The 21,809-nt window shown below is 38.7% G+C and overlaps 1 long non-coding RNA gene across 2 annotated transcripts in view; it reads left to right on the top strand.

The window, feature by feature from the left end:
- The first annotated feature begins 1,508 nt into the window (after window positions 1–1,508).
- LOC127350006 (uncharacterized) overlaps window positions 1,509–21,809 on the top strand; it is a 53,077-nt gene continuing 32,776 nt past the window's right edge. For both annotated transcript variants that reach the window (XR_007880508.1, XR_007880507.1), the window contains exon 1: window positions 1,509–8,341. This is a non-coding gene — a long non-coding RNA (uncharacterized LOC127350006). The remainder of the gene's footprint in view (window positions 8,342–21,809) is intronic.

Raw genomic sequence — 21,809 nt, 5'->3', positions numbered from 1 at the left:
AGGTGGTCAGTATGTTTCTACCAGAAGAGAGAAAAAGATGAAGATGACAACCCAAATGCTCATCTTATATTAGTATTTGTTGAATGTGTGCATGATGATGAAATTATCTGTTTCTGATGTTTCTGTGAGGTATTTAACCTCCAGTGTCCAGTCAAAAAATATTTTGTTCATGTCCCACTCAAGCACATTATGGCGCTCAAATATGAAAGTATTGTCATGGGGACACCTGCCCTGTCCTCCTTTCTTCCCTCCTCTGTTTGAGCGAGTTTTCATTGAATTCTCCTTGTCATTCTCCACCCGTCCACCAGAGTCCTGTGCCAGTCGTCTGACCCTGCCTCCTTCAAGCACACCTACCGCAGCCCCCTTTCCCACTTTCATTTTCCAGACTATCAATGTGGCTTTACAGCCATCAGGGTTCAGCCATTCCTGCCTGTACCTTGTTCCCCTCGCAGTTCCTGTTCTAGAAAACTGTCTAAGCTGTTATCTGTTCCTGCTGACTGTCTGTGACCGGACTCTGAATTTTTGCATTGCATTTACATATTTAGACTGAAATGGAAATAATCCAATACATTTTTAAAACGTGAGCTTGGTATTATAACGTTTTTCCTCAGGTTTATACCTCTGATGCTTGGTGTGGACAGAGGTTTGCTGTGTGGAGTACACCTGTACATCTCTGCATCAATGTGCTAAACCAATGCAGAGCAAAAATGCAGACAGAGAATAGAGTGACACACAGTGGCTGTCTTTCCAGGCAGTCAAGCAAACGGCTGTTTAGCTTCAAGGGCCCACATTAAATTCAGCAACGCCGTTAGCCGACAACCTTGATGAACCTAAATGAGTGTGTGTCAAAAGAAAGGAAGCAACTCTGCTCCGGTTCCCTGACAAGTAAATTACATTTCAAGTAGTTTCCTTTAGTATACTAAAACAAGTTAGGCCACACACCTTCAGCCTTCCCTCTTTAATGCTTGCATGGATAATGGGAGCAGTGCCAAACATCTTTTAAAGCAATCTTACAACAGACTAATGATGTTTTACATCACATATGAGGAGTGGAGGTTTGTTATGATCAAGATCTTTTTTATTTGCATCCTTCTCTTCTGATGTTATGACCCTGTATCTGAGCTGAATGCAGATTCTGAGACACTCATCACACTCATTTTCCTGCTTTTCCCCTTTCTTGCCCCAAACTCACACTTCCTCCTCCCATACACCCACACCTCTGCAAGCAACAAGCTGTTAGCAGAACCAAAGACTTACATTTATCGGTCCATCTGTAAGAATCCATCAGCAGGAGCCACAGAGTATATATCTATTGTGTGTGTATAAATAACATCTTCCTCCTTTCCCTTTCTGACTTAACTGGCTGTGCCCTGCAGTGGAAGGTCTCCAGGGTGTTAGGGTCCACGCAGGGAGTTATTCCCACAGCAGTGCTACAGAGCGAGCTGTCACTGGCTCAGCAAACAGGAGGCACAGAGGGTAAACGCCTGTGCCTGCCAAGGGAACAAGGAAGCACAGGAAGAAAAACGGTGGACAGGAGCAAACGGCACATCACTGCCTCCATTTAAGTTCAGGGAAAAGATGGATTTTTACAACCATTTTCTTAAAGAAGTGCTGAAAAGGTAGATACTGTATAAGCCTCATATTCCTGCATGTATCCTACATCTGTCCTGTCTATACAGAGCCATTGCAAATCTCCATTTTATTTTTTTATTTTTAAACAACTCTGCTTTAGTGCTTTAGCAGATTCAGAACTCAATTTACCACTATCCCTCTTAAGTAAAAAAAAAAAGACTAATTATTCTTATAAAGTTTTCTTTGATTGAGCCACAGTGCAATGTTATTTCAGTTTATTTAAAAAATAATTGAAAATCCAACAATAGTCTTTGCATGCGTTGATATAGCAGTACAGTATTTCCAATGTGTGCAGAAACAGTACAAATTGTTAGTTTGTGTTTAACAATGCCACAGAATTGTTGTTACTGTAAGTAACAGCTATAATAAAGATGCTGCATTTACAGTAATGTGTAATGATTAGGAGGTGGTCTTGGTGCTGTGAATCTCAAAGCCAAGATTGGAGAGCGACACCCAGTGGCCACCTGTAAAACTCTTTGCCACACCAAAGCTTCATAGGGATCTGTGAATTTTTACAGCCTCGTACCTGACGGCACAATCACAGTGTAATCCCATCTGTCAAGCCAGAATGATAGTTAAAAGATGCATAAATATATAAGAGAGATAAGTTTCAAAGTCTGATCAGCCCAGCGCCGGCCCTTGCAAAACCGTCTGTGTCCTCATGTGTTCATAATTTAGTCATGCTGGGATCCTTTTTGCTCATTCCTTTCATTTGCCAGCTATTTTCATCACTACCACCCTGACGCAACAGCGCAGCATCCATCTCGTCAGTTATTACCATCAGGAGTAACACATAAATCGAAATCGATGCAGTCGAATTCCTTGCTTTGATCTATTATTTCTAACCTTAACTCGAGCGCACATCACTTAAGATCATTTATGCATGTTGCATGTGAGAAGAATCTTAACTTTTTTTGCTGAAAGTACAAGTGGTATATAGAAGATCAGCCTGCCACACTGTTTGTATCCGTGAATGTAAATGACCTTGGAATAATAGTTACACAGCTGTTCAAACAGAAGGGGGGGAAAGAAACAGATCAGTGCATCATGTCTGTTTGAGGTTTGTAATAGTGCACTGACTAATAATCTAATAAAGGTTTATGATAAATAATTTTACATTACAAAAATAGTGTTTCAAATAAGATAGGCTCAAAACAAACCAAGGACATTGCAGTCTGTTTCTGGCAGCATTTTGGTTTTCAGTAAAGGAAGAAACCAGCAAAAAGGCAGCTTAACAGAAAAAGACTGTGTGCAAGAAGAGACAGGGCAACTTGCTTTAGAGTAAACAACACATCACATGTTTTAGGAATATTAAAATTGCAGCTTTGTTTCTCTTTGCAGTGCTTATTTAGAACCCTGCCTGGTTTCACATTCTGTAAACTTTATTTTTCAACGTGTGAAACAGAACTTTCAGAAATTTGTTTTAAAAATTGCATTCATAAAAGCTGACTTTTAGATTTTGCTTCAAATATTGTGAATCTTACGCCGTATCATTTCATTCCCAACAGACAGAATGAAGGTCAAAACAATGTCACAGACATGTCTGTTGGCCAATAAAGACAAAATCTTACAACAAATGGGAGACAGCAGTGTACCTGTGCATGTATCTATGATCCTTTAAATATTTTATGAGATATTCATGAGTTTAGGTTAAATAAACAATACAAAATCTTTTTTTTTGTTTTGTTTTAAAGAGAAACAAGTACAAGGTTTCAGATGTTAACCCTGGAGTGGTACTGGGAGCATAGCTGCATCGGCACAGTGCTTGTACCTTTGAGACTGTTATTCTACTGCTATTCTATTTTTTTTCCTATCATTTCAGTAAGTGAATATGATATAGCAATTTGAAGAAAAGTCTAGTATAAATATTTGTCTTCACATATCTCATCTTTAATAGGTTATCCCAGTTTGCTTTTACTTTATCTTTCCTTTTTCCATCTAGATAGATTTTTGCATCAAAAACATAAGCTTTTTTCCCTTTTTATCAGCTTAAATGTTTTTCAGCTCTTTCTTTGTGTCTCTTTCTTGCCTCTATATATCTTTTTCCTTCTGTCTTGTAAGCCCATCATTTCAATAAGCCTTATATATAACACTCAGTTCCACATCTATAGTCTACAGTCTTAAGTTTGATCATACAATAAAATGCAGGTGTACTGCACCATAAAACACAGTGACACAGTTGCAGGCTGTTGAAATTGTTGCAATTTCTTATAACCCTTTCTCTATAGAGGAATGTACAGTTTCATGCCATATTTGATTTGCAATGACAAAGTGAAATAAAATCTTTAGATTTTTTTTTGCTTTTCCATTTCTGTCTGCTTGTATCTTACTTTTGCATACCCCCCTCCCTCTCTGACCTTCCAACCATGAAGAAACCTAGAAGCCATACCTCCTCTCAGGCACAGTGGAAGCCATCTGACACGCTCCATTACGTTGTGCTTGTTCCAATTAAAGCTGACACCATTTGCTGTCAAGAGCATGGTGATACCCTGCAGAAAGGTAACCCCACCCCTGCAACACCCACTGCCCAGGGGGTTTAAGTGTTTCTAGATGTATATTATGTTGTTACAAGAAGATCTATACTGTCAGGTGGCGATCCAAAGGTTGGACCTCCAAAGCACTCCCCCTGTGGGTAGATGTGTGCTCGGCATATGTGTTCACTAATTAGGTTTTAGACCAAAATACAAACCTAATTTCATACAAAATGAATTGCTACTTTAAAATCTTGCAGGTTCAAAATGCATGCTGAGCTGCCTTATTGAAATTAATTATAAGAATTTCATCCCAAAATAAAGGTCACTATCAAGAAAATTAACCATTCGAGGGATCTGACTTCTCAGTGGTAAACTGTAAATGTATTTAAAGCCAGACATCTCTCCCAATCTGGAATGGCCAGTGCCATTTGTGCTGATCCTTCACTGGCTTCCCACTCACAAAATACAAGTTCAACATGATGTTCTACAAATTGAAGATTGATTGAAAAAGACATGGAAATAATAAATAAAGAAAAATCCTTCAGACAAAACAACTGTGGATGAATAATATACAGTGGGAAGCAATCAGACAAAAGGTCCACTTTCTTTCGTTTAACTCTAACATAAACATCACAAGACATCAAGAAAAGGATATTGGGTCATGTCTGAGGCTGTGGCACTAGAAGGAACTGCATAGAAGCTTTAAATGTTTTAGCCAATGCAAAACATGTGATATATCCTTCATACCTATGTATGTAAATGATTAACAAGACCTGACTTGACTGCAACGCTTTACTGAATTCATGCTGTACACAAATTGTTTGTACACATTTTTTTGGAATATTAGAGACAATTCATCACTTTTTTTCTCGCCACGTGGGGGAAGACTAATGTGTAGGCCTGAAACAGAAGACTGACCAAAAAGAATCTGTTTGGCTCTTAAAGCAATGAGGCTGAGCAAAGGTTCATCAGCCTTTGGCTAAAAATAAAAACCCTGAGCCAGCAGGCTAGACAGTCAGCCTCTGTGTTCCATCTTTAGATAAACTATTAACCAAATATAATACATGTTGTACTTCATGTCATATTACCTGTATCAACATTTAGACGTTCACTGTATTTTGTAATGTTTTTCAGAGAGGCTACTTTTAGAAAATCCATCCATGATGACTGTTTACATAATTTGCTTTGACTGGAACTTTTCTCTGAACGTCTCATCAAGCAGAGTAATGTTAATGTACAGAATCAGGGGACAGTAGAGCCCCGATGAAAACTATCTGTTCGGCACTCAAAGCAATGAGGCTGAGAGAAAGTTAATCAGAAGGCCCCTCCTTTGATGAAATGACCCCAAGTAAAGTTGTGGAGAAGCTCAATATGTTTCCTCTGCAGCGGGCTGCAGTCCACCGACCACCCAGAACCAATCTGAGGCTTATGACGGTGGCAGGGGAGAAGATACATTAGGCCTCCCTCCAGTGGGTAATGAATGGAACTAATAGGAATAGGCAATCCCAGTCCACACCACTAATATATGTAGAAAAATACTAGATGCAGCCTCTGTTGTTTGTTCCTAAAGCACACTATGATGCCTGTTTTGAACACCACTTTCTCGTGCCAAAATGTTTTGATCATTTTGATCTTAATAGAAATTGCAACTGTTGTAACTGAAACTTAATTTAAAGTGTAACTGTTTTTACATGTTTTGAAAATGTTATTCTGTTATGAATAAGATTCTTTCTAGCCATGCTAGCATTGATGTTCTGGGGATGACTGTATGTTCGGTTGGTCCACCACCTAGTGAAATATCTCAACATATCTCAGATGACACAAAACACAAAACTAACTATTACTAATAACCTACAAACTATTAGATTGCCATGAAAGGTAATACAGACATTCATGCTCCCCAGAGGATAAGCTGTTATAGCCTATATATATATTGTAATGTAACTTATCTTATCATCAACTAGCATCATTGTCAGGCACAAAATTTTATGGATATAAAAATGTACTTTAAATTATTACTTTTGGGCTTTATTGAGCTCTGTGTAATGTAATAACATGCCAAGATGTTGGCTTAGTCCATCATCTCTGCACAGGGCCAGGTATTTTTAAATTCTGAACTTGATTATCTAGTTTAGACAACTAAATTTTTTTTAATCTGACGAGCATGTCAGTTCTATTTAAAAAATGGACACCCTGATTGTCATTACATTTACATATTAGTGTGTGGTATCTGTCTCCAACTCCAAGCTACATTACATTGCTGGAGATGCAATTTACTGGACATTTTAATCAAAATGTCTAGCAGGACCACGAGTCAACACTTACCAATGTTGTACCTATTAAGTCGCGCAGGACATTGTTTCAGATGGGATTTGGATAGATCATGTGGACAGTACTATACCAAGATACATTATCTTTATTAAAGCTATTGGAGTGGACACATGAAATATCCACCCAATAGGTAATTAATCCCACCCAGCTCAGGTATGTAGGACCTTGTCGTCGTCTCATCATTACAAGAGACGCTTTCTCCGTCTCTTAATTCAACAGCCATCATATTATTTTGATTATGTTCCACTAGGAGAGTTTTCAAGGCCTCCTCTTTCCCTTTGACCTTTTTGACCCAGGAGGGGAGGTGAGACTGTGGCGCCGACAGTCTCCTGCACAGAGAGCCTGGTTCTTTTCAGATTCTCAGATGGGATCTCTAGGTGTCAATTTGTTTTATCCTCTTTAACAGAACACTGACTCCTCCACAGATGTGAACGACACTCTACACTCAGGTTTTGGGAAATGCTTGTTGTTCTACAAAAGATGGGTTCATAATTAAGTGCCTTTTTAGTTGTAAATCAGGATACATAGCCCTGAAATGTGTTTACATCTCTTTTGAACTGACAGGTCCACCTCCAGAGAGAAACTCCTCTGGAATCCACATCTGGTCTCCTGTTACTCCTTTCCCCCTTTCCTTTAAGGTGATTTATGAGAGGTCCATGTACTAGCCCTGACATTCCAATATACATAGCAGGTCCAGCATTTGCAGTGATATAGATTTAGTTCTAATTTAATACTATTGTAAAATTTCATCTCCTCCTAATTAACAGATTGCCACCCAGCATGAGAAGGTCGCACATGTAATGTTTGTCTGATGTTTCTGTCTTCAGATTGGACTGAGTTACAAAATCATGTGTAAAATGAATGTTTGATGGAGCCACAGTGCCACCTTTTGATAAGATTCTGGTATAGTTGTAAAAGGTACTTTCAAAACAAACTTTGTTTTATAATTGTGTATTATTCCAAATAGTAAACGCCTGACACATAATTTTTATAACAAGGATTAAACTAGCACTATACGAAATATGTACAATCCATCAGTGCTGCTTTATATACATGTTTGATGGTTAATGATTTAATGATTTTAATCAGCTCTACTTTTCCTTTACATCAAGTGATTTTGGTTATGTTATGTTAAAACATGTGAACTATGTATTAAGTCATGGTGGGTTCTGTGAACGGTGAATTATGATCTCGAAACTTTAAAACACGATAGGAGTAAGATAAAGCTACGAATATCAAAATATCACCAGAGGAAGTGACGCGCGCGGTCAGCTCCTCTCGTCCAGTTCCGCCTCCAGAATAAAAGATATAAGAGATAGACTCTGGTCACTCCTTCTCTTCTGATCTCTTCTAAACTTCGTTCTCTTCTTTTCTTCTTTCTAAGATCCATTCGTTATTTACTCTCGTTCTTACTTTTAATTTCCGTACTTTACTTCGTTTGCGACACGTGTTGGATTTTTCTTCAAGTTATAAATTGCAGTGCTGAAGTACCTTTCAAGTACTTTTATTTTGAAAGCTCAAGACACAAACGAATTTCTTCTTTTATATTTTTGTAGTCTTATCATCAAGTATTGTCACCTGATTCACAGAAAGTGAATTTAATCTAATTCTTGGATTGATTAACTACGGAGAAGTCGCCAGGCCAGCGTTTCATCCTCCAGTTATTTTTAAACAAGAAGCTGAATTAGTTTACAATCAAAGCTGAAGACCAACCACTTGACATTATTATCCAGCGACTCTCTGCCTCCAACGCACTCAAGCGTAAAACTACGCGCTGGGCCTTTGAATCGAAGGGCCACTGGTACCAGGGCCGAGACGCAACTTCCTTCGGCCTGTTGGATCAGTGATGCAGAGCCGCAGTTGAGCTAAAAGCCAAGGACCTGGAAGTTCCATCTACAAACAAAGTAGGCTGACTCTCCGGTACACGGCCGGATTCACACACATGAAAGAGAGCTGGTGTCTGTCTGTAAGCTTTGATTCCCATCTTTTAAGTTTAAGAGAATTTTCGATTAGGGCCTCTCAGTTCTAAAATTTACTCTCCTAATATTTTAAACTTACTGCCGCATCGCAAAATCCACCATCGCTCCTGAATCACCTAATAGTAATAATTCATATATTGTCCACATATTCTGTTACTTGTGGTCATTTGTTTGAATTATCATTTCATACTATTTACTCTGCATTAGTTTAGTTAATAAACATATATAACCGTATGTCCTTGTCCGTGCCGGTTTGATTTGATGCGGGGAAATCGATGAATCGTGTGAAAGAAATCACTACTTCAGAAATATGAGATTGAACATAGATTAAGAAATTGATTTGAAATTGATTTGATTAGATCTGTGGAATAATTTCCTCCGGATTAGGTGGTGCCCCATTTACGAGTGTATTATTAATCAACCAGTGATTAATTACCTTTCTTATTGAATAGTAACCCCTACAGGTATGTGGTTCTGAAACAGACCCCAACCTCTGACCTTCCTGGAGGGTGGTTTGGAATGTGGGTGTATAAGATTATTACTCCACAAAGATCAATAAATCACATTATTCTAATTTAATAGAGCCCATTGGAATGGACCTGACCAGAACAACTAATAAACCAAGTCTATAATGCAGAACTGGCCATAAGTGATTTAATCAAATATTGCCTTCTAAGTCATTATTTTTCATCTTCAAACTGTATGTGTGTTTTCTTCATTATTTAATACTGAATTAATTAACATAAGCTTAATGTTACTAAAGAATTCTACCATATTTCCACATTAAAAACAAAATGATGTGATTTATCTTGACAGAACCCTAGTCTACTTTGTGTAAGTAGTTAAAACAAGACTAAAATATTAAGGCAGAGGAATATTTCCCCCAATGTATAATGGGAACTTCAGTTGCATAGGCTTGCATCTAAGACATGTATTTTCCTAGAGCCTTAACTGCATGTGAGAGTGATGTAACAGGTCTGTATGTCAGGCAATTCAGTATCCACTATTTATGAAGGCTCATAAAAGGGAATATAGAAGTGTCAGTGACCATTTGCGTAGATATTTTGATAGTTGACTGACTCAGCCTTTGACAAATTTATTCATGAAGCTCTTTTATGAAGGCCATGTGCTTTTTAGAGAAGTGCATGAAGTTCATGAACACAGATAAGACAGAAAAAAACAAGAAGATAAACAACTTGGACACGATTGGCTCCTTGCTTTTTTGCTTCCAAAGGGACCTTTTGACCAATGCAATGGCTATCTGTGCAAATTCTGGAATTCCAATTTTAAATATGAAACGTGTGAAAGTCAAGGTTTGTAGGGATGCTTCCAGCTGAAGCAGGGCCAATCCTCCACACTCCCTCCGAGCAATTACTTCAGGGGTAATTTGGGTGGCTCAGCTCGGAGTCGTGCACGGGTCCAGTTTTGCAAACCCGCAGCTGCCCACACCCGCAGAGCTCAGAACCGGTTAACTGCAATTATCTTTATGTCAAATCTGGACCCGACCTGACCTAATAATATAAGACCTGCAACCAACCCGTGATTTGTGCTACACACAAATATTTGAACTTTTGCATAAAGCATAACAGATAGAAACATGAATTAACATTTTGGAATAAAAACTCAATCAAGACACCAACACAGTTACCACTACATTTCTTTCCTGAAAGATGAAGCAGTATGAAAACTAAAAAGTCTTAAAAGACCTTTATTTCTCCACAGAGCATATAAAGCAGCATTAGGTCCAAAATATTTCTTGATAATTCCTCTGATATTAAACCAAAATGTAACACTTCATGTGTAGTGGGCCACTTTGAAACAACATTTTCTTACATTTGCTGAGGTGGCAGAACAGTCAACATAGTGAACCACAGAAACAGAGACAGTGGGGAAATCAATTTCAATGACTAGGCTCACAAACAAAACCTCATCAGTGGAGAAAATGGCTTTTTACAACCACTGCAAATTGTAAGCTTTTATAAATTTTGCAAACAAGACAAGGGTAATGTTGGTCGTAAACATTTAGCTCAGCATAACGGCTATTTGGAGATGCAGTTTGAGTGTGGTGTGGTCTGATAAGTGTAAGTGTGTGTGTGTGTGTGTGTGTGTGTGTGTGTGTGTGTGTGTGTGTGTGTGTGTGTGTGTGTGTGTGTGTGTGTGTGTGTGTGTGTGTGTGTGTGTGTGTGTGTGTGTGTGTGTGTGTGTGTGTGTGTGTGTGCGTGTGTGTGTGTGTGTGTGTTTTGAATGTTGCGGGAAAAACTTTCTGTTGTGGGTTTCTGGATTCAATTCACATTCACTTCAACGACTTTCTTATTACACTTCCAATATCCCCATAAATTAAAATGATACCACATATTTGATTTTATTTTTCTCTCATATTACTGATATTTAATATGTATTTATAAATATTTAATAACTGGTCAGAGTTGAGCAGCATCTCTATTATAAATAAAATAGTATCATCCAAGTCTCCTTGATATACAGTGTATATATATATATATATATACATGAGTTTGGCTACTGTTATATAACCAGATATTGTGTTGCATTTTCAAATGCCATTTCAATATGTTTTTGTTACTTTCACAGATTTGTTAAGTAACTAAAGTAAATAATTACTTTCTTAAACACTGGTAGGCAAACTCTCAGTGGAATAAACCATTAATTTTGGTTCAGATCCTGTGTAGTGACTAGTGACATTATTGTTCCTCCACAGGCTTTACAGGAATTAAAAGTACTCCAAATGTATGATGTCAGTTTTATTTTGTTTACTGCTCAGTGACATGTATTATGTGGTGGACTGACTGGTCAACTGTGGACGTATCATCTTCCAAGAAAATCCGTTAGAGCAATTAATGCCCTGCAACGCCTGAAAGAAGAGCTAAAACATGGACAGCATCCTTAAGGCCAGAGGCTGAATAATGCAAGGCCACGGCATCCATCAAAACTAGCTTTAATTGCATTTTTTTTACCCATTTTCTTGGTGTTGATGTGTCGCTGTGAATTCACATTTGTGTAAGTATACCTGAGAGCAAGTGTCAGTCTGTGTGTTATGACTGGGTGCAAACATTTTAGCCTATACTGGCCAATAGGCTACAGATAAAGGCTCCAGTACTTCTATCTGTCACCCAAATGAAAGAACAGGAAACTGACAGCTGATAAGATGGCCCACGTTTTTTATTCACATTACTTGCATTGCCACAAACCAATCCCTCGGCACACTTTTTGCTGACTGGCTAGTTCTCTGTCCAGTAGTGAATAAAAAAAAGGGGGGTGAGGAGAAATTGGTCCTCTGAGCAGTTTCTGTAGTCCTTCTACTTCTCTAAGTCCCAGACTCCTGCCCTCTGTTTCCATGCAGAATGACTGCGCTTTATAGCTGATGTAATTTGTGCCTGCCACAGCCGTTGCCTTTTAAGCAGACAAATGAGTTACGGTAGGTGCCACTTATGATAATGTCTACAGCCATCTACGACCAAGGGAAGAAACTGGAGTGTTTCTCCCATTTCTGCAGAAACTGGGGGAAACACACGTTGCTGCTGAATTGCTACTTTCCCATTATACCCACTGGAGATGGGAGTGAGGATTGGTAGTCAAAGTCGAATTTTAGTTGGGGAGCATGAGTGGTTGTTTTAGCCGCCTGACTGTATGTTGTAAAATAAGTTATTTGATGCTTGAACAAGAAATTGAGGCCACATGCGGTGAATTGCTGATGACAGAACCTTGGCTCTTATCGACATGGATGACAATATCAGTCCACCACTTCAACAGCTATCAGATGCACACATTTATGTTCCCTACAGAATAAATCCTACTGACTTTGGTGATACCCTGATTTTTCCTCTAGCACATTCATGGGGTTGACATTTTTGGTTTGTAGTAAAATGTCTTAATGAGTATTGGATGGATTGCTATCAAACTTTGTACAGACATTCATTCACCCCAGAAGATAAATCCTAGTGACTTTGGTTATACCTTGACTTTTTATTCAGCACTACCAGCATGTTTTCACTTAGCCAGTGAAACATCTCAAATTCTACCTGATGGATTGGCATAAACGTTTGTGCAGACATTTATGGATTCCGGATGATGTAAGGACTGTAATGATTGCGCCAACATGAAACCACAGTTGTGGGTCTGAGTGAAATGTCTCAACATCAACTAGATTTTCATGAAATTTGGTACAAGCATTTCTGTCCCCCATACAGATTAATTGTCAACTTTGGTGATTAATTGACGCTGATTTATGACAAAATACATGCAAAAGTAATGACATTACCATCTGTTATTCTAACACACTAATTTAAGAGAATGAACATGGTAAACAATATACTCAATCCAGTCCAATCCAATCCACTTTATTTATATAGCACGATTTTAACAAACACAAGGTTTCCAAAGTGCTGCACAAAAAGATTCAATGTTCAATTCACTGTTATTTGTATAGCGCCAATTCATAACAGCTTTTCAAATAGAGCAGGACTAGACCGAACTCCTTATAACATTATTTACAGAGACCCAACAGTACCACCATGAGCAAGCACTTGGCGACAAGGGCAAGCAAAAACTGCCTGTTAAAAGGCAGAAACCTAGGACAGATCCTTCGGCTCTAGGTGGGTGGTCGTCTGTCTCGACCAGTTGGGGTGAGGGAGAGAGAGAGAGTAGGAAAAAGACAGACAGACAGACAGACAGGTGCACAGTCAAACAGGACCATGGCAGGAGGCTCCACCAGGATCGATAAGAACCTGCGAGACGAGAAAGCACTAGAACTCTGGGGAAGAAGTGAAGTTAGTAACATGCAGTAATGGGACATGAATGAGTGCAGAAAGAGAGAGGAAGTGATTAACAGAGTAAATAGATAACACAATAGAAGCACAATAGAAAGATGAAGTACACATTAGAAAAATAAAAGCAATAAAATAAATAAGTAAAATAAATAAAATGCACTGCCCGCACACAATAAAATATGCATGTATACACTCAATCAACACTCTACATGGTGTCAAAAGCCAAAGAAAAAAGGTGGGTTTTAAGAAGAGTACCTGCAACATCATCATGTTAGCACTCTGACATCAGCATTATGCTTAAGCACAGCTGTGCCTAATAAGGTTAATATAATGTCCTAGCAATGAAGTGATGACACAAGCCTATTCATTCAGTTTTCTAAAATATAAGCATTAGAGGGAGCATTCCCATTAGCCAGACATTTAAAAAAAAAACAACATATGTTTAATTTGGTGTCTGAAGTGGACTGAGCACCGATAACAGTCTAATAATTAACTCTCAAAAAGCACTTAATACTCAAAACATTAGAGGACTGTGGTTGAACTGAGTGAATACCAAGCTGGGGGTTAGTTTAAAAAATCATTCCTGCATCCTTGACAGACACAGAGACATAATCCTGCCCTAAGGGGTGTCAGTCCTTCAATGCATCGCGGTTTATGAGAACATTCGCAATCATTTCCTTGTGTTTGCCATTGCTGAGCAAACCCTCACTTGACATCTGAAACTGAGTACAGTGAAAGCAGGGATCAGCATAATGCAAACACTTATGAGGAAAATAATGATCCAAACAGTAAAGAGTGATCCCCACTGAGAGGAGAATTACAACTCAGTGTCACAAGTACGAGCTGATCGAGCTCCTGCTTTCCACTACATTACAGCTCTCACCTCATAACAAGAGAGACACTTGAAATATGAATTGACTCCAGTGGTGTTCTCTTGATCTAGCCAATAGCAACAATATTTGAGTTACAAGAGATAATAGTTTATTGAGTCTTGCAATCTTCTCATTAAATGTGACAATGGGACAACTAGCAAGGCAGAGGTAAAAATCAATGGAGACAAAATCAGAATAAAAGTTTAAATAAGTTATATAACTGTTTCTACAACAACCACAAAGACTGTTACAGATAAAGCAATGAAAAATAACACTGTGATATGCATGAAACCATAGAATTTATTTATTTGAACTGCTTTGCACCTTAGCAGCACAAAATAGAATACCATATTGTGTTTCCCCAAACTACAGCAGACAGATCCTTTACATTGTTGGAAATGTGATTTAACAACATGTGATTTCCTAATCCAAAATACTAAACAAGGGTAAATTGAGGGGAAAGGCATTCTAATGGAAACAAGGTCTCAGAGGATCTCTAAGCATATCTGGTGAAGAAGCCAGTGTGTGTGTGTGTGTGTGTGTGTGTGTGTGTGTCTGAATACATGAGAGGAGATGAGCAGCACTTCTTGGCACCTATGGATCAGGGCACTTCCAAGAAATGTGACTCAACTGGGCGGATGATGAGTGTTTTCATGTGATGCAATCCACCTAAACTGGCTCAGAAAGCAGACACTTTTCACAGACACACATACACAAATTCAAACTTCTTATATTATAGTGAGTGTGCTAACAGTAAAAATGTTGCAATCCTTATGTGCCAAATTGTGGCCTAAATCTCATGATTATCTTGTTTACCTTGGTTATTGCTGCTTATTTTAAAAATCCAATCATTATCGTTTTTTTTTTAATGGTGAAAATTGTACATGCATGACTTAAATGTATTGACACCCCTAAGGATGCATGCACTCCCTATCACCTTCGATTTTAAATTCAAAACTGCTCTGCTTAATTTTAAGCTTGACGTCTGAGGTCGACCAGCCACTGTGTCCAGAAAGACAAAACATTACCGTTCCCTGTTTTGCTTACAACCATCCCACAGGGCGTGTAAAAGTCCTGCTGGTGGAAAATGTGGTGGTGATGTAGTGCCGAGGCTGATTATTCACAGTCACACTTCACTGGCTTCCCTCACTAAGTGAGAGTGATCACATCGATACCACATCTCCCAGGTTGTCAATATGCTCCTCTTCCCCAACACTTTGCACCTCAAGTGAAACACGGTAAAAAATGTCTGTTTCAACAAGAAGGAATAAACTGATTCATTAATGAGTTTTTTAATTAATTTAAAAATGTGCTAAGGAGAAAGCTGTGTTTAAATCACTAATTCGTACTACACAAGAGAAAAGCAATTCCTCAAATGAGATGCTGTCAAGTCTTCAGTCTTCTTAATAGTTCTGACTTTTAATAATATGTCTATTTTTAGAAAGTAGAGTAGTGTTCTCTAGGCACCATGAGACATGTATGCAAACTGCATTTCAGTCAGCCAACTCACATTTGGAATGTTTATTAAGCAGTATAGCATATTTAGATTTTGGCGTCTAGGCTCCGACCTCATGATGTGCAAATACCTTAACCCCTAGTCGGAGCCTACAGGTGGATGCTGGAGTGGTGGTGGGGCTTACAGCACAGCCAGCAGCAATAGCTTACAGAGCAGCAGCAGCAGCAGCAGCAATACGGATGCAGGGCAACCGCAGCATTGACAGAGCAGAAGGAGAGCTGGGAAATTATGCAGTTTAAATAGACCGCCAGATTGGAAGGGAGCGCTTGGTTAGTGATTATGGAATAAGGCATGTCATGTGTGTAATCAGCGCAGCTCGAGTTGACCTGCCTGAACTGGCTCGCAGGCTTGGCTCCATTAAGAGGATATACTGAAAATGTTGATTCACTTGTTAGCTCATCAGTCACACAGTCTCACAGATACCTGAAATACAGCTGAATGTTCAGCAGCTTTGCATTTTTTACTTTTTTTTTACTTACTTTTTTTAACTTAGCAAATACCATCACTTCTGTATGAAAGAAGCAAACACGTGGTCAACACATCTGACAGCAGGAATGACAGTGGCACTGAATCAAGTGTAATTCTATTAAAATGGGTGTTTTTTTTTTAAATTTCATTGTTCTTCTTTTTCCAATTTAACACTTTTTCTTTTCCCAATTTAACAATTGTGTGTAAGTTTAAAGTTAAGCCAGTTACATAACATAACAACTGCTCAAAACAGCATTTCTGTAATGGCCACTTGAGGCTGTCTCCAAAGCGAGTCAATGTCCATAAGCCCCCATATTAAAATGCCAAACTACCCATGTTTACAGCCTGGTTCAAAAACTGTTGTGATCTCCTGTTGGAACTGAAGATGGCATGTTATCATTATAAAGGAAAAACACACACTTTTGTAAGCTCAGAAAAATTTTACTTTTTACTTACAAGGTCTTTGTCAGGTAAACAATCTCTTACAAAGAAGTCAGGCTATACATACAGACAACAAATGACAGCTGCACTTCACAATACAAAATGACAGCCATCCAAACTACTGTATGTACACAAAAACACAGATTATGAGAGGAATTATGCCAAAAATCTGAATGAAAGAAAACAGTCACATTAACGTCTCTGAACAACACCTGTGCACAGTTGTTTCTGTGCAGAGAAGCATGTCGCAGCCTTAAGAGGCTTCACTGGAGTAGATGGCTTGTTCAAGGGAAACTTGATAGAGACTGGTGGGGAATGGAAGCGAGTTTCTCAATCACTCACCTTGCCTACGCGGCATTCAGTGAACCAAGTCACTAGTTACACAAGTTACTAAACCTAATGGCAGAAGTCAAACTTTCATTATCCAATACTAAATTAGTCTGTTTAAAGAGAAACATTTTTTTTAACAGCGTAGGTCCTGGTCTGAACCAGCACCAACATCAGATCATCTTCAGCTCTTGTTGTAAACCAGTGGAGCACAAACGATGCTCTTAGTGCTAAGATGTTTTTCAGAGGGTAAAATAAGCTGGTCCCTGCTGCTGTGTCGCTCGCAGCAGACAGAGACCAGAACAAACCTGTGGTGACATGGACACATTTAGCACCAGGTAAAATGAGGTTGATGCTGACATCATGCCACAGCAGCGGGGAAAGCCATTAATGGTGTTTGCTTGTTATATGTCTCTGTGTTTCTCATCCCGCGGGTGTAATGTCCTTACCTGCTTCTGAATATGATCGGCTGTGGATGTGTGTGCCCTTTTATTTCTCTTGTAAAATTCAAACGTCTCTGTGCCCTATTGTCCTCACATGGATATAAAGATGAGGAATATTTTATCCATTTTCATTTCAACTACACTGCAAAAAACAATGATAATAATTCCAGTGTGAAGGGAGTTTTTGCTTATTTCTTCTCTCTTTACATCACTTTGCGTTTCTTTCAAACTGCAATCAAACTAAATCTAATCTAAATTTTAACATTTTGGAGTACAAAACAAAGAACCGAATTCATAGAGAGTGATAGATGATATGTTGTTTTTACAACTTTACTAGTTTAGCCTGATAGCTTTCTACTGCTAACTGTAATGCCTACATCCAACTTATTAACAATTACTCAGTAACATAACTCTCCAAAAATCTTAATATCTAAAACCAACAGCATTTCAGAGTTCTCAGACTTCAAACAGGACTGTGGCTTCTGTTAATTAAAGGCTATTTCAAACCAATCTTTATAAGACTTGAGGGTTAGGGTTAGGAGTATATGTGACAGTGAATGTGGAGATAGACACAGGCGCCAGGTTTTGACAAGGAAGAAGAATGTGTTGAATAAAAAAGACACTATCTCTGGTTCTGCTGCATCAATTTTGATCCTTTTTTGTATAAAAACCAGTAGAGTGGAAGCAGTGAAGTACTCTTTTAGAAATGGCGTGCTTTGTCTGGGCTGCATCTTTCTTCTTCACTCTGTGTCACACCCACAACAAAAGGATACAAAATAAAAGTAGTCCATCAATATGCGAGGACATCATCCCATTAACACCCACTTAGATAGAGAGTTTTGAGAGAGCTTGAGAGTTTCATCTGAGGAGGTAGGGAAAAATTAAAGGCCTGAGGCGTGTGTAGGCAGGTGCAGTTACAAAGACCAGGGAGGAAAAAATGAACTTAATTTATAAACTGCCAAAATAGCTCGTAATGCCCCCACTTCATTTATATATAAACCAGTGTTCACACTACACCGCACGCTTCGCACAAAATTGGCTGCTGACCTGCAGTGGCCAGCTGACCTGTGACTCTGGCAGTTTGACAATGACAGCAGCTGGCAGCACCTGCACAGATAGGTCAAGTCCACTTCAGCAGTGACAGAGTACATTACTTTATGATGTGATGTTGAGTTTAAACTAGAATATTGTTTATTAAGTAAAAAACTGAGGAGAGGAAAAGAGAAAGTATTTACAGATTGAATTGCAATCTTAAACTATCTGCTTCTGTTCTTTGTTTGAAATTAATTGTTAGAATAATAACAGATCTCGTGGTGTGTGTTCTCCTATTGCGCCTGGTTTCTGGGCAGAGGAGATCACCCCAGCTAAAGGCAGCAAATGGTGAGAAAAAACCTTTTTTCTGGCTGTAACTTCAACCTCCCAAAACTTTGCTGCGGATGATCTCATTAGTGTCTTGGCAACTCGTGGGACAAATTGTCCAGATAAGTCGATCCCCAATGCCGAGGAGAGGCACCGTGAAGCATCACCAGACATTTTAAAAGGCTCCCGTCTCATCCGGGTGAGTGCCTCGACAAATAGGGAGGAGAGGAACGACAGGAGAAAGAGATGGAGGTGAAGACAGAGGTGGTAGAGGAGGGGGAATCAGCCGGGTGGAATGGAAACCCTGTCGAAGGTTAATGAGCAGAAAGATAATGTTTTAGCTCCAAATACGACCCTGTCACTATCTGAAACCCTGGCAAGAGGGATTATGGAAGGAGTAGGGTATCAAGACAGTGAAGAAGTGTACAAATGTGTGTGTGTTTTGAAGTGAATACACCCCTGAGTGTGAGCGTTTACTGTTAAGTCATCTGGTTGAGTCTCTTATCCAGGCTTACTTTAAATGATAAAATCGCAACTGCACCTGCAGGTCCTTTAAAAAGGACGTAAAAACATTTTCAGTCACAAAGCATTAGTTTTTATTTTTTTGCACAATTTGATACAGGGTTATATTTATTGTTTGACAGCAATTTGAAGCAGACACACATTTTGACAAAAGTGCTGAAACATTACCAGAGATCCGAGAGATGAATCGTGTAGTTTTACCACAGGATGTGACTGGGAGCAACCAATGCTGTCAGTTTTATTTTATGTTTTACTACATTGCTGCACTTCCAGTTAGCCGCAGTAAATTCTATCAACAAGCTTGTGCACTCTCAGATTACCAGCCAGCAATAATACAACATGCCTGCCATATTTTGTTTTCACTGCACCTGCCGTAGCAAATACAGTTGGGTATCGTGTTCCTAAACATTTATTCTGCTGTTGTCCTTTGTCTTACACTGTTGATTTGTCATTTCAGAGCTTTCATTAGCTTTGTTCAGTCAGAAACGGGTGCTTTGCAGCTGCGACACAAATCTCAGCTACGTCTGCTTTATCATGCAGATGCACTAGAGAATTAACTGAGTGCAAATAAAACCGTGAAAGCTGAAAAAATATGGATGGAACTGAAAAAGCTAAAGCCGTGGTGTTGTAAATGAGTTCACAAATGAATATATAATTATAATAATTAACAGGAGAGAAAGTCTATTCAGATCTTTTTCTTAAGTAAAAGTAGAAATGTTACAATTGGAAAATACTGTAAATACTGTAAAATTCCTGCTTTCAAAATCTTACAAGTACAAAAGTATTAACAGCAAAATGTACTTAATATATAAAGCAGAATGCCCCCTCTTAATGTTATATTATTACATATATTTATATAACTATATAATTATTAATGAATTCTTGATTGATTACTGTGTAACAGTGTAAGCACTGTGTAATTGTAGTACTTGAACATTGAAGTGGCCTCCTCTTGGGCTCCAATGAGATGATAATACCAGCAGTGGCCTCAAGCCAGTTTGAGTTAGAGGCCCCTGCACTAAAATGTAGTGGAGTAGAAGTATGAAGTAGCATGAAATTGAACTACTAATATCAATAAATCAAGTTTTGATAATAGCATTGGGAGTCTAAACAGCCTCATATTGCCTTATAGCTATTCAAGTTAATATTCTCATCAGCACCAGATACCCAGGATGTTATTTAATGATGTTACTGACCACATTTAGCTGCACGGTTGGCGGACAAAGGATGTCCCAGAGGGGCTGTGAGCCGAATGGCTGCTGCTAATGTTTGCTGGGCTTGTTTCTCTGATAAATTAAGATCCAGGCATCAAGATCTAAAAAATGTATGTGGCTTAAAACTGGATGAAAGGTCAAGTTATGATGACTTCTGCCAGACAACCAACCAAGTACACCACTCAACAAAACATATAGGGTTTAGTGTTTATAGACATTTTAATGCAGAAATGTTACATATTTTAGCTTTGACGGAACAGTATTTGCCTCTTACACATTACACTCTTACAGTGTTTTCTTCTTGGAGCTGTCTTATTAATAGTTTTAGATTCTTAACCTTTGCCCTGAGTATTTCTGCTGGCCTTTCTTAGAAGCTCAGTTCAGGAGTTATTGAGCTCCACTTTTTGTAGTTGTTCATTCCATTGTTGTTAGTGATATGAATATCATTGGTTCAGCCATTCCCACTTTTAGTCCTTTCAGAGAGCCATCTTTATATAAAATCCAGTTTAAACTTACAGTATGCAGTTTCTGCTGCCAGGAGGTCTCTCACATCAAAACAATAACAAAAGACTTAGTTTGATGACGATGTAAAGTAGTGTGGGATCATGGGAGTTGTTGTCTTCATTGTTAAATAATCACTATGTCTGATGAAAATCTATCTGACGTAATCCAGCCATAAATTGTTCACAGACGAGATAATGTATTAATGTTTTATTCATGTTACATTTAGTCAACTTCCTTCCTCACTCTCTGATGTGAATACACAACTCAACAAAATATATCAGAATCAGAATCAGAAATACTTTAATAATCCCAGGGGGAAATTACTTTCGTTACAAACTCCAGATATACATACAACATATAATAAAGGTAGCTATATAGGTGTAGCATTATATCTTTAACACAGATTATTGATCAGATAATGACCCCCATTGCTCAAAACCTAACTATTGTTATTACATACATAAAAAGGGAAAAATCTGAATTAAACTGTCCACTGATGGTGGTGCTATAAAGATATGTTTAGTGTACAATGGCATTTCTTTGACAGGCCTGTGTAGTGCGATAGACCTAAATTGCAGAAACAAAATAGGAAGAAAAGAGGGAGCGAGAGTAAGACAAGAAAAGATAACACCAAGCTAAGGCTTTGTGTAGCTCCTAATAGAAATGCTTACATTTAGCTTGCTGAAAGTAAAAGGTAATAGCAGAAGCCAGAGAACCAGCAATTTGGAGTTATTTTTGCCAACCAATTTCAGCCGTCCACAGAGCAACAAGCCTCCAACTTCATAAAACGCTCATCCTCCAGAGACACAGAGAGAGAGAAACGGTGAGGTGGAGGCAGACAGTGAGAAACAGGAGGCAGAAAGAAAGCCAGCAGAGGAGGAATAACAGAAAGAATTGATCATGTGTTCAGGTGGAGTCGGCGGGGAGGGGGAGCAGGATATAT

Source organism: Dicentrarchus labrax, unplaced genomic scaffold, assembly GCF_905237075.1.
Source record: "Dicentrarchus labrax unplaced genomic scaffold, dlabrax2021, whole genome shotgun sequence".
Lineage (NCBI taxonomy): Eukaryota > Metazoa > Chordata > Actinopteri > Moronidae > Dicentrarchus > Dicentrarchus labrax.
The sequence above is the reverse complement of the archived record's forward strand: the minus strand, read 5'-3'. Positions and strand labels throughout refer to the sequence as shown.